This window comes from Elephantulus edwardii, unplaced genomic scaffold, assembly GCF_000299155.1.
Source record: "Elephantulus edwardii isolate Elephantulus edwardi_28Jun2011 unplaced genomic scaffold, EleEdw1.0 scaffold00119, whole genome shotgun sequence".
Classification (NCBI taxonomy): domain Eukaryota; kingdom Metazoa; phylum Chordata; class Mammalia; order Macroscelidea; family Macroscelididae; genus Elephantulus; species Elephantulus edwardii.
The window spans coordinates 5,555,201-5,569,677 of record NW_006399869.1 but is presented as its reverse complement, the minus strand read 5'-3'; the positions used below and the strand labels follow the sequence as shown (position 1 = coordinate 5,569,677).

The following is a 14,477-nucleotide window of genomic DNA, read 5'->3' as shown; positions in this document are numbered from 1 at the left end:
GGCATCCACTTCTAAACTAGATATCTTTGGAAACTATATAAACTCTCTGAACTCTACAAATTTTACAAACTCTATAAATGTACAGAAATGGTGGTAGTAAGAGAACAGATTTCCACACAGAAATTATGTTAGTTGTCGAACAGAGTTTAGGTCTTTTTTGCAAAACTTACTCTCAGATACATTCGACTTTACGACACTTAACCACTGCTAAGTGAAAACTAGTGCTGTTATATCTGGAGGAATAACTTCCACTTTGTACGAAGTAACCTGGGTTGCTGTGATGCTGAACCTTGTGCAACTGGTATCAAATACCAGAATGTCTTACTAATAAGGGACAGTGTTTGGTGGAGCTCCTGGTTGTAAAACAGATTTGGAAGCAGGAGAGGCATCCATTTCCTAAACCACATGCCTCTGGAAACTCTACCACGTTGGAGAAATGATGACACTTATGGAAAGGCATTAGGTCTTTTGTGCTTAACTCCAGGGCAATCAACAACAGTAACAACAGCACCATTTAAGTAGGTGGTAACTTACTCTCTGCTATACAAGTGATCAACCTTTGCATTTCAGAGGACTTCAGAGGACTGTTGCTGATGTTATCTAAAATCAATCATCAATCGCTAATTTTTCTTTATTCTCCTTTCTACTTGGAAGGCTTCTGCTTTGTATGTTTACATAGTAATATTGGTCCTGATGTACTATTTTAAATAAAACGGCTTCTCTTTCACTCTTAATAATGTATGAGAATTCTTTTTTTACTTTTGTCAAAAACCTTTGGGTTAGAATCAGCATTCATGGTAATGTATTTTCTTTTGTTTTCCAATATAATTTATGTGTAAAATGTGTCAAGCCATAATTTTCAATCTATTTTAAAATATATGAAACAGACAGAAAATACAATGTGTATGTGACGAAAAAAACAATGTAGATGGGGATTAAACTGTATAGAATTGGACATTTTATTTTGTAAGCTCTTTGAATAAAAGACAGCTTGAGTTAAAATAGGTTTGTAATTCCCCAGGGAACTAAACAAAAAACAAAAAAACGCAACCCTAAAAATATTAAGAAAGTAATTTGAAAAGGAACTAAATTATTCACCTCAAAATATCAATTCATTATAAAATAAGGGAGTAATATAAGAATCAAAAGGGAAATGTGGCATACAGAGCACAAAGAACAATACTGCACAACTATTTGTCATGTAATTATTTTACATAAAAATGAAGTCAGTGTTGAATTAATTAAAGATCGATTACAATATGATTTTGTCTGAATTCACATTGTACAATACCACCTACTTTTTATTTACTTTAGCCATATGTTATTAAAATATACTGTCAAATTGGAACCAACTCGTAGCTGACCTTCCAGCAGATTTTCAGAAGCAGAGAATCACACCAAAGGAGAATGTTCTTAATTTCTCCCATGAAGTGACTGGTGAATTCAAACTGCCGGGTTTTGGTTTGTCAGCACACACTCTTGTCAATAAGCCACCGGAGTTCCCTGTGGACTCTGTTGTGGTTGTTGTGTACCATCAACTTTGAACCAGCATGGAGCCCACCCTGCAGGGCATTTTCAGCAGCAGTAGATCACATGGGAGTGAACTGCCCATCTTTTTATAACAGATTTGCAGACAGATTCAAACTACATGATTTTGGGTTATCAGTACAACTCCTTACTATTAAACCACAAGCATTCCTACTTACTAAATTCAACAAATTTGATAGTTTTGAAAAGCACTTGATAAGGAAGGACAATCTGAACGCTTAGGATTCATGTTTAAATTTGTAATCTTGTTTTTGCCATGCAAGTTAATATACTATTACTTGAAAATCAAAAGTAATGAGTAAAAAATGAAATAAAAGTAAATGCACATGCCACACACCTTGACACAGCTGGCAATTAATCATGCTAGCAAAAATTCTGTGGGAACCTCAAACAAATGTTTAAAATATCACCCAGTAGAAAGTAATTAGTACTGTTGCATTTTTATGGCCTGTTGTAAAGATTTTAGTATGCACATCTGGAAAGAAGAGAAACATGTTTGTGTGGCTTTGTTATATACAGCTGTAAGTAATCTTTCAATTTTGAACTCAGTTTTTGATCTAACCCTTAGAGTAGAACCAGTATTAAGAAACTCTAACTGACAGACAGGAAGTAGTTGTATTTATGCATTTTTGTTCTTTTGTTTTCTTATATTGTCTGCACGTTGTAATTAAGGAACAGAGTAATGGCCAGTTTACAAAGCCTTTCAACTAAGCATGAACTCACCTTATCTATATTGTTATGTGACAGTAAGTTGCCTACAACTCGTAGCAATAATCCTACATACAATAATTCTGAAGCCTGCCCTGTTCTGAGCTGGTCTCACTGACTCCAACATATCTATTCCTACTGACCCAGTTACCAAGTCTATCCATCTCATAGGGGTCTTCCTTTCCTGTGCATTACCTCCATTCTTCTGAGCATAATATCCTTCTCCAAGGACAGGTCACTCCTGGTCAACTGCCCAAATTATGTGAGATGGAGCTTCAAAATCCTTGCTTCCAAGGAGAAACTTTGTTTCACCCTCTCCAATAAAGAACTATTTGTTTTCTTGGTGGTCCATGATATGTTCAATACTGTTCTCTACCACCACAACTGAAAGGCATCAATTGTTCAATCATACTTAGTCATTATCGATCAATATGACGCAGAGCAGGTAATTAAAAATACCATGGCCTGGATCAGGTGCACTTTAGTCTTTATACTGATACCCTTGCTCTTCAGTACTCTGAAGAGGTCCCTGACAGCAGATTGTCCCAGTGCAATTCATCTTTTGATTTCTTGACTTTCAATGTCAATAGTTTGATTATGGAGCCAAGTAAGCTGAAATTGTTAACAACTTCAATCTCTTCTCCATTTATTATGGTGCTGTCAATGGCCCAATGGTGATAATCTTTGTCTTCTTGATTTTGACCTTCAGTCCCTTCTGAAGACTACAGTCCATGACTTTCTGCATAAAATGTCTCATGTCCTTTTCAGTTTCAACAGGTAAGGTTGTATCTGTTAATGAGTCTTCCTCCAATTTTGATACAACATTTCTCCTCATAAAGCTCAACTTTCTAAAGGATCTGTTCCATATATATGTTAAAAAGATATGGAGACAGGACATATCCCTGACACACTCCTTGCCTAAGTTTGAATCATGCAGTATTTCCTACTCTGTTCTGAGGACTGTTTCTTAGAATTCCCATTCTTTTCAGTGTTAGCAATAGTTTGTTGTGATCCATAGAGTCAAATGTTTTGCATGGTCAGTGAAACAGAGATAGATATTTCTCTGGTACTCTTTGCTTTCAGCCAAGATCCATCAGACACTGACAATATCTCTAGTGCCATGGCCTCTTCTAAACTCAGATTGTATAGCTAATGTAAAAATATAGGCACTAATCCATATTTAATAACTGCAATCTTTCACTATCTCTAACTTAGAGTTGGTAAGGGATTACTTGATGGTACAAGTATAGTTTTGCCGAACTCTAACAAGCAAAATTGGAAGTCAGAGAGGAATTATTGCTTCCATACAAACCACAGGGAAGTTTTCTGATGAAGGGATCTACGAAGTAAACATAGTCATGGGTAGTTGAACATTTAATCCTTTGTCTGTGCAACCTCATAATTAAGCCTCAAATGCTCATTTTGTTACTATACTAGGATGACTGTATTATTCTGATTTCTAGTGCTTTAAGTATTTATCTCTAAAAGTTCATAACATACTTTGAAATCATATTATCTCAATTTATACTGGAAAATAAAGTTGCTTTTCTGTTTTTATAAAAAGGCTTATTTTAATTTATAATTACATCATTTAAACTGCTTTTTTCCAATTCCTACAGAGCAGTTTGAACTTCTTCTTTCATCACCACAGGTTCTTGCTTATAGTTGCTTTATGAAATTCTTCTATGTCCATCAATTCCTTTTGGTAAAATGACTCTGTATATTCTTTCCATCTTCTTTTACTACTTCCTGAATCATTTAATATTCTGGCCAATGCATCCTTAAATATTGCAACTTGAGGCTTGAATTTGTTCTTCAGTTCCTTGAGCTTAAGAAATACTGAGTGAGTTCAGCCCCATTAACTTTTTTACTCTAGCTCTTTGCACATTAAATTATAATTATTTACTTTGTCTTCTTGTGCTACCCTTTGAAATCTTTTGTTCAGCTCTTTAATATCTAGATTTCATCCCTTCACGTTGGCTTCTTGGTGCTCTAGCACAATATTCAGATTCTCTTCACTTTTCTTTTCAATTGACCATGCTTACGTGAAACCTATACTTGTACCAGGAGATAGTCATCAGAACAGAGCATGGAAACACTGCATGGTTTAAAACTGGGAAAGGTGTATGTCAGGAATGTGTCCTATTGTGAAACTTTTCAATCTATATGCAGAACAGATTATCTGGGAGGCTGAGCTCTATGAGGAGAAATGAGGCATTAGGATGGGAGGAAGACTGACTCATCAACAATCTGCGTTATGCAGATGACACAACCCTGATTACTGAAACTGAAGAGGACTCGAAGCACTTGCTGCAGAAGGTCAAGGACTGTATATAAATTGAATATGGATTGAAGGTCATTATCAAGAAAACAAATATTCTCTAATTGGCAGTATCATGACAGATAGTGAAGAGACTGAGTCTGTAAACAGCTTTAGGTTCCTTGCCTCCAACAATCAACACTTTTTGCACCAGCAACCAAAAAATTAAAAGATGAATTGCATAGGGAGAGTCTGCTGTCAGAGACCTCTCCAGAGTACGGAAGAGCAATGATGTCAGTGTGTAGACTAAGGTGTGCTTGATACAGGCCATCGTATTTGCAATTACTTACTATGCATAAGACATATGCTGGGCAATGACTAGGGATGACAGAAAGAGAATTGATGTCTTTGAGCTGTGGTGTTGGAGTAGAGTATTGAATATACCATAAACTGCTAGAACAGACAGGTTCATCCCAGAGAGGGTGCAACCAGGCTGTTCCTTGGAGGCAAGGATTCTGAAGCTTCATCTGACATACTTTTGCAAGGTAAGACCAATCCTTGGAGAGGGATATCATGCTTGTGAGGGTGGAGGGACAGCACAGGAAAGAAGACCTTCAATGAGATGGAAAGATTCAGTGACTGTGGTAATAGGGGTAAGTGTGTAGGAGACAAAGAGATTGGCCCTGCATAAAGCAGGGTTTAGGGTTGGTTTACGTTGGGTCACTATGAGTTGCAGGCAACTCAACAGCACATAACAACATTTAAACTGTGTTGAGACATAGACATTACATACTACATATGCATTGATGTTGTTGTTATTTTTAGGTGCTGTCAAGTAGAATATGACTCACAGAGAATATATGAACAACAGATCTGGACCTTATTCCATCTTGTGCCATCCTTATAATTTCTGACACACTTGAGACCATTGCTGCAGTTACCTTATCAATCCGTCTAATGTTCTTTTTTTTTTTCTGTTTTACTATCTTTGTGTATGTACCATCAACTCAGATATGGCTGGTACAGGAGGAGACTGCCCCTCCTTCTCTAGCAGAACATCTGATGGATTTGAACAGTGCACCCTTGGGATTGCAGTGCAACTTCTTTTCGCTATGGGGGGGTGGTTAGGGTGTTTTTCCCCCCTTTTCTCCATCTTTGTAATGAACTTTTGCATCTTCCTGTATATCTTTGATGTTTTCCTACTGTTCCTATAGTCTTTGATCATTGGACCTTAAAAGAGACTATGAAAATTGCATTAGAGTGCCAAAAAGCAAGAAACAAAAGGAAAAGGTGCCCAAGAGAAAAACCACAAGACTTTAAAGGTTAACTTGAGAAGATAAAGTGAAATATGCAAAGACCTGGAGTCAACACATAAAATGGAAAAACTCATTTGGCATTTCTCAAGCTGAAAGAACTGACAAACAAACTCAAGTCTCCAGTTGCAATACTGGGTGTTTAAGAGTACAACCTTGAATAATACAAAAAGTATCAAAAAAGATGGAAGGAATACACAGACACTGTAGCAAAATGAATTTACTGACATTGAAAAATTTCAGGAAGTACCACATGAATGAGAGCCAATGACAATAAAGAATGAAGTTCAAGCTTCTCTGAAGACATTAGCAAAATATAAGGCCCTAAGAATAGATAGAGTGAGATGGGGAGGAAAATGTCCAATAATGAATGATGAAAATCCAACTTTTGTAAACTTTTGTTAAAATCCGATTTTAAAAAAAAGAAAAAGTATTTTGGAATGCCAATAGACTTGTTTCAACTAGCAGTTGCAACCCTGGATATGCTTACTAGTTTATACTAGGAAATTAGGATGGCAGTTTCCTGGCCGACTGATTGAAGAGATCCATGTTTGTCCTAATTACCAAGAAAAGTGATCCAACAAAATGTTGAAATTATCAAACAATATTATTAGTATCTCACCCAAGCAAAATACTACAGATCATTGAAAAATGGCCTGACAGGATATAACCAGAAGTTCAAGCTGAATATAGAAGAGACAGCAGCACCAGGGATATCACTGTTGATATATCTTGGCAGAAAGCAGAGAATACAAAAATAATGTCTATTTGTGTTTTTAGTACTATGGAAAGGCTGTGTAGATCATAACAAATTGTGGCTAATATTGAGAAGAATGAAAATTCTAGCACTTACTTTTGCTCATGATAAATCAAATCAATAGCTAGACCAAAAAGCTGTAGTACAAATGGAACAAGGAAGCATTACATGGTTTAATATCTGGAAGGCTGTGCATCAGAGGTGTATGCTTTCTCCAAATCTATTCATTCTTTATGCTAGGCTAATAATAAGTGAAGCTGAACTCTTTGTAGAAGAATGTGGCATCAGAATTGGAGGAATACTTTAACAACCTTAGAAATATAGATAACACAGCCTTGCTGAAAGTGAAGAGGATATGAAATGTTTGTTGCAGAAGCTCAAGGACTGCGGCCTTTAATATGAATTATATCTCAACATAAAAAAAAGAAAGCCTGAGGCACAAACAGAAACTAGTATATTCATAGCAGTGTTATTCACCATCTAAAGAATATGGGAACGGCTCAAATGTCCAACTGCAATCAAATAGATTGAGAAATTATTCACATGATGGAATACTGCGCAGCAGGCATGAGTAATGATTTTGAAAATTGCTACCTAACTTTGGAGGGTCTAGAGAGTATCATGCTAAATGAACTAACTCAGTTCCGTAAGAACAAATACTGAATAGGACCATTATTGTAGAATATGCATAAGGATTCAAGTGTGGGGAGGGAGGGAGCAGAGGGGTGAGGATGGGCAAGGTGGGGTGGGTTGGGATGTGGAGGTGGTTAATCATAGAGTCGTACAATTTGATAGATGGAGGGAGTGGTGGGTAGTAAAAAAAAAAAAAAAAGATCTTTACTACAGGACCAAGAGTCAAAATTATGATGAATGGAAAAGGATTGAAGCTGCTAGTGATTTCAGCCTACTTGGATCAACAATCAACATCCTTGATACCAGCAGCTAGGAAATCAGGAGATGTATTTCACTGAGCATGTCAACTGTCAGGAACCTTTCCAAAATGCTGAAGAGCAGTAATGTCAGTTTGAAGATTAATATGCACCTGATACAGACCGTGTTCTTCTCAATCACTTGCTATGCGTTCAGAGAGCTAGAAAATGAATAAGAATGACAGAAGAATAATTTATGCCTTTTGGTTGTGGTTCTGTAGAAAAGTACTGAATAACCCATGGACTGTCAAAAGAACAAACATATATGTCTTGGGAAAAGCGCAGCCAGAGTGCTCCTTGGAGGCAAAGAAGGTGAAGATTCATCCTTGATACTTTGGACATGTAGTTAATTGAAGCTATTCCTTGAAGAGGAGTATCAAGCTCAGAAAGATGGAAAGGTTAGAAAAAGAGAGAAAGACCCCCTAAAAAGATAGACTGATACAGTTACTTCAGCAATGGGTTCTAGTGTGTCAGTGAAGAGGAGGATGGTTCAGGAAAGGTCAGAGTGCAATTTGGCTGTTCATTGGGCTGCTATGAGTCTTACTGGGATAGATAGTACCCAACAAAATCACTAACATGTGTTTTTATTTCAACAGAGATTTCATATATTTTGGTCATCATTAGATGTAATTGAGTAGGTTCTGACTCAGAATAGTCCCGTGATCAATAATAGCTCAAAACCCTGCCTGCTCCTATGATATCCTCATAATCAAGGAACACTTATTTTCTATTGTTGTTGTTGTTGTTTGGTCAAGGGAAGTCAGGCATGATTGAGAGCTGACCTGAGACCTTCATTATCCTGTACCATCCTCACCATCTTTGACAGCAGGTTTTAGGTTTTAGGACAATAGCTTCTTCATCTAGGTATATATTTCATATAGGAACAATTAGTTTATGCCACATTCATCTTCATAGAGTGCCGTTTCCTGAATAATTTGATCAGCATGCTGATAAAATAGGTTGTTGTCGTTTTTTCGAGTTAGACTCAACTGATAGCTGACCTTCAAGAGGGTTTTCAGAGACAGTAAATTGCACAAGAAGGGATTGTCCATCATTTAAGGAGAGGATATGGTGAACTCAAACTATCTATCTTTGGAAGTACAATGTAGCTTCTTAGCACTAGGCCACCAAAAAAAATGGATTGTTCTATTGCAATCATTACTGAAAATTTTGATGAAAACTGTAGAATTTGCTGTATACCATATGCTATATTGTGATGATGGAACAAGGTAGGGCAAGATTCCTGTCATTTATAAGTTGCTAGGAGTCACAGTTGGCTTGACTGTTCGTGACAAGAAGATATGTCATCCTTAACATCAAGACAAAATTAAGAATTTTGGTTTTTTGATTTTTTTTTCTTAAATTCCTATTCTGGTCTCTACCTCCTTCTTTCTTTTCCTTATAAATACTTTGTGATTATGTTAGGTCAACTGGGACACCTAGGGAAATTTACTTATTTTGAAACCTTAATTTATTCATATGTGCAAATTTTATTTATCATATAAGGTAACAGTTGGTTTGAATTAGGATGTGGAAATTTCGGTTTGTTTATATTAATTCTAACACTTTTTTAAAAGTTTTCTGTTACTTCTGATCAAAAAGCAAAACAAAACACAATTCTGTTACTCTTCTATCATTTTAGTCTATTGTATCAGAACTCTGTAAGCCAGAATGACTGAATGGCATTCTGTAAAAACAACATACTTGGGAATGGCTCTATCTTTCTTCAATTTCCCCCTTTTTCTTTCTGAAACAAGGTTTGTTGGATCTCTTGAATCTGTGAGTTAATATTTTGTACCACTTTGAAAAAGATCTGGCTCATTACCCCTTCAATATTTTATTTTCCTAGTCTAATCTCTTTCTCTTTCTTAGACTTTATATGTACATCAACATGTTATAATATTCTAGACTTAATGCTGAATTATAGTTGAATATATAGTTATTAAAATGATGAATGCATAGTTATTAGTCTTTATTCCTTCATGTTTTTTTTTCCTCCAGTATAGACTACTTCTATCTATATTTAATATCTGACAATCCTCCCTGTTATATCTGTTCTTCCAAAAGGCTGATTTGTAATCTTTTTTTCTTACATTATATTGTTATTTGGTTTTTATGGGCTTTTTTGTGGTACGTCTCATAGTCTTCTTTATGTCATAATAATATCATTTATATTATTTTCTTTTCCGCTGGTACATGTTTATACACATATTTTTAAATTCTCTGCTTTATCAGGTCAACATCTAGAATGTCTCTTGCTTTTTTTCCTCTAGTCATTATTTCATTCTTTTATGTCTCATAATTTTATACTTAAGATAATTACATAGGCCATGAGATAAATAATATTGCTCTGAGCTAACTCAACATCTATGTAACTTTGATAGGTTACATTCACCAGTGATCTGATGAGAAGGAGGAGGGAAATTTCTTCCTGTGAGATTTACAGCCTTAAAAATCCAATAGTGTCAGTTTTGATTCAATGTTAAAAGTACTGAAAATAGTGGTTATTTTGAGAAAGCATTGAAGCAAATTTTGAAATATTATTTCTCTATTTTGTTTATACAAATTATGGGAATATAGATTTATTTTTTAAATGTAGTTATTTTTCATAACAATTAAACGATAATAAATTTTCATTGAAATTACATTAATTTACTTCCCAATCTAATCATACGGAGAAAGCCGCTTATTATATAAAAAAAACATATTTAGAAATTGAATAACTTGTTGCATGAAATCAAGGAATGCAGCCTTTGGTCTGGATTGTCTTTCAATGTCAAGAAAACAAAGATTCTTACCACTGGACTGATAGGCAACATCAAGATGGATGGAGAAGAAACTGAAAATGTCAACAACTTAATCTTACTTGGATACACAGTTAATAGCCTTTGTATAAGCAGTCAGGAAATAAGGAAAATTGGCAGATAGGGACCTCTCCAAATTATTTACAAGTAATTATGTCAGTTTCAGGACTAAGGTGTGTCTGATTCAGACCATAGTCTTTTTGATCATTTGCTGTGCATCTGAGAGCTGGGCAATGATAACAGAAGAATTGATGTGTCTGAACTATTATGTTGGAGAAGAACACTAAATATTCCATGGGTGGCCAAAGAACAAACAAATATATCTTGGAGAGGGTGCAGCCAGTGTGCTTTTCGGAGGCAAGTACTCTTCAGAGGCTTCATCTTAAAAACTTTGGGCATGTTGCTAGGAGGGGCTATTCCTTAGAGAAGAACATGATGCTGGGAAGGAAGGAGGCTTGGTGAAGAAGATGAAGACCCTCAACCAGGTAGATTTGTTAGAGTTAAGTTTATATCTATATATCTATATCTCTCTCTGTCTATCTATATCATCTATATCTATCTATCTCTATCTATCTCTATCTCTATCTAATCTATATCATCTATATCTAATCTATATCATCTATGTCTAATCTATCTTTATCTATATCTATCTATCTATCTATCTATCTATCTATCTATCTATCTATCTATCTATCTATCTATCTATCTAGTCTGACTGCCATCTTAAGTCTTTGTTCATGTTTCCCTAACAAAGAAGTGACTCTATCCTGTCCTGTAAGAACCCCAATAGGGACCCCGCACATTTTCAAAGTATCCAATCGCTCTGTGCCGCCTCCATCTTCCCCCACAAGTTCCCCAAGCCATTATATCTACCAGCCCCCAACTGACACTGGCCCCTCCCAGCGCCAATAAAAATCTTGGACATCAAGAGCTCAGGGCTCCTGTCCCACTGCAGCTGTGTCGGAGTGCATTTGAGTCCCTGCTAGAGCTTGTAATAAAATTCCTCGTGTTTGTGCAGCGGATTCGGCTCCCTGGTGGTCTTTGAGGGAGTAGAGATTGTGGCATAACTGATTGACAAGGTAACTGCTGTAGTGGGCTCTTGTGTGTCAAGAAGTGTAAGGATGACGCAGGATAGAACAGGGTTCTTGCTTCAACAACAACATCAAGTAGCTTGATTCCTCATTTGCTTGAAATATATAGCTTAAAAGGTATTATGCATTCATTTATGTAAAACAAATAATTTCTAGAGAGTTAAATAAAATAATCCCTGAATAAATAAACCTTTACAAAAAATAAAATATGACAAACAAAAAAATAATGCTGTTTAAGAGTTGTATTAAAAGATTAGACCTTCCTTTTTAAAGTAACAACATGTACATTACTAGCTTTGACCAGCCTTTTAAGTAGCCTCTACTCTCAATTTTCTATAGAAAAGACTTTTGACACTTGTCAGACACAATCAATATTTCCATTTCTACTATATTGAAAAATATGCCTTAGGGAACTAGAGGTGGAAAGTGAGAAAGATGATAAAAATTTAGGCAAAAGAGAAAAGAAAAAGAATGGTTTTTAAGTTATCATTTCCATCTAATTTGAGGTGATGAAAAATAGTTTAACTCATTATAAACAAGACAAAAAAATACATAACACTTAAAGCAAGAAGCATCAAAAAATATAGAATCTTCTTGATAGAACACATTATAAATGAGTGATAGCTACTTAGAAAACAGAGAAATGATCTTCAGATTTATATTATTTCTAAACCATGAAGAGATGCCACCTGGCTTTTTTTTTTGCCACCTGGCTTTTAAAATAAGTTAATTGTCCTACTGTGATATTTAAAGTTAACCTGCTACTTATATTTATTTATTTAAGAAATAGGTTAAGAATGCATATTTTATTAGAATAAAGAATAAGGTGAACAATATATTCACTGTTATTATTTGTGTTAATTGCTGTCAAGTTGCCCCAGTTCATAGAAACATGATGTACAGCAGGACAGACAACTGCCCTGTCCTGTGTCATACTCATAATCTCTGCTGACAAAAGTTACAGATTTTAATATATTTTGTTATTTGACTTTTAAATATATACACATAATTTTTATCAACATATCTAATAGGTATATTATTTGAATATTAATTGCTAGATTGATTTCCATGACATCTCTTTTACTCGGGATGAGTTAATGCACTAATGCAGACTTCTGCTTCTCAGTAATGTGTGGAGTTGATAGAGAACATTACTTTCGTCCTAATGACAAGATAATAGCTGTGCATTTATCTCATTGATACTCTCTTATTCTGAAGCTCTAGTTTATAAGCATGATGCCTTTCTTTAGAAAGATCTCTTGTGTGTGAGACAAAGTCTTACCAACCTTGTTTCTAAGAACACCCTGGCTGTATTTATTCCAAGGGGGATTTGTTTGTTCTTTAACAGTCCATTGTATCAATATCTTTTGCTGACACAACAATTCAAAGGCATCAGTTCTTCTTCAATCTTCCTTATTCATTTGTCCAACTTTCACATGCCTATAAGGCATTTTAATACATTTTATTTTTAACAGAATAGGCAAGTGAAATGTTACTGTAAAACACATTTGAAGATATTATATAATTTAAATTTGGCCATCACAGTTGTTACTTTAAAGGCTATCATTTTATTACTAAAAACATATCCGTGCAAAAAATATAATGGGTTTCCAGAGAACTAAGTACATATTAAATTATATGAACATTTACATTTGGCTCAAGGTAAGGTTTCTTATCTTTATGAATACAAGACACAATTCTCAGAAACGTTTTAGACATTTAACAGCCCCGAAGGCCTTGAAGATAGATTGCTACATCAAAGGATTATTTAAGTTGTATTTCCTCCTTTAACAGTGTATTATCATGAGCAATCTAAGTAGGTCATTTGGAGTGTGGTTTAAAAATATGATTGTTAATGCACTCTAGGTTTATTTAGAAGGTTTATACTCTACCGAGGAAGCTGTGGTAGGTCAGTGATAAGAGACAGTGCTGCAATCCAAAAGGCATGGGATTTCAAACCACCAGCAATTCTATAGCAGAAGGATGAGCAATCTTATCCTGTGAGGGTCAGCTATGGGTTGGTTCTGACTCGATGGTATACAACAACGACATACTCTAAATTGCAATATCACAAGTAAGTCTGAACTTGAATCAAATATACAGTTTACAAATGGTACTATATCCCTTTCTGCTCCTTTTATAACTGACTTCTCTAAGTATTAGTAAGGGAGTTCTGGAGGCATTGTTGGTAAAGAGTAGCAGTACCAATCAAAAGACAGCACCTATCTAGTGGATGCAATTCACCAATTGTTCTGAGGAATGATTATAAATTGTCTCCTCTCCTGCAATTCATAGCCTCTAAAATCTCATTGCAGTATGAGATTTGAGTCAGTTCTGACTCAACAGCAATGAATTTTAGGGTTTTGGGTTTTGGGTGCATTTTTTTAGTTTGTAGTGTTATTAAGGCTTCTAAGGGGCATAAATGGTTTACTCCTGCTGTTAATTAATAGGTTTAGAGCTGAAAACTACCAAGTAGCTCCTTGGAAGACCCTTCCTATTGATTTGCTTCTATTTGGAATACAGCCTGGAAGAATTGTGCAGTAGCTCCATACTATAACAAATGGATTGTCATGAATCAGAATTGTGTCAAGAACAACGTATCTTAGTAGCATTATATAATTAATATTTTAAATGTCTTGAGACACTTTTATTCCAATCTTTGAAAGTTAATTCTGTCTTGTAGGACGTTATAAGATAAGCCAAATCAACCTCACTGTGTTCTCGTCAATTTCGACTAAGGGTGACCTTCCTCTCGGTTTCTGAGACTGCCTCATCTTTTCCACACTGAGTGACTGTTTAGTTGGAACTATGGAGCTTTCCATTTCCAGTCCCTCACATAACATGCTATTGATCCACAAGGGCTCCTACATTAAGGAAAAGTTGTTGTTGTTGTTGTTGTTATGTGCTGTCAAGTCGTTTGCGACTCATAGCGACCCTATGCACAAAAGCCCTAAACCCTGCTCTATCCTGCGCCAACCACACTGCCTCTGACACACCTATCCCGATTACCCCAGTCACGGAATCAATCCATCTCATAGAGGGTCTTCCTCTCCTGCGCGGTCCCTCC

The 14,477-nt window shown here is 35.6% G+C and overlaps 1 protein-coding gene across 1 annotated transcript in view; it reads right to left on the bottom strand.

The window, feature by feature from the left end:
- Window positions 1-14,477, bottom strand: part of FSTL5 (follistatin-like 5) — a 1,151,716-nt gene that overhangs the window by 890,627 nt on the left and 246,612 nt on the right. The window lies entirely within an intron of this gene.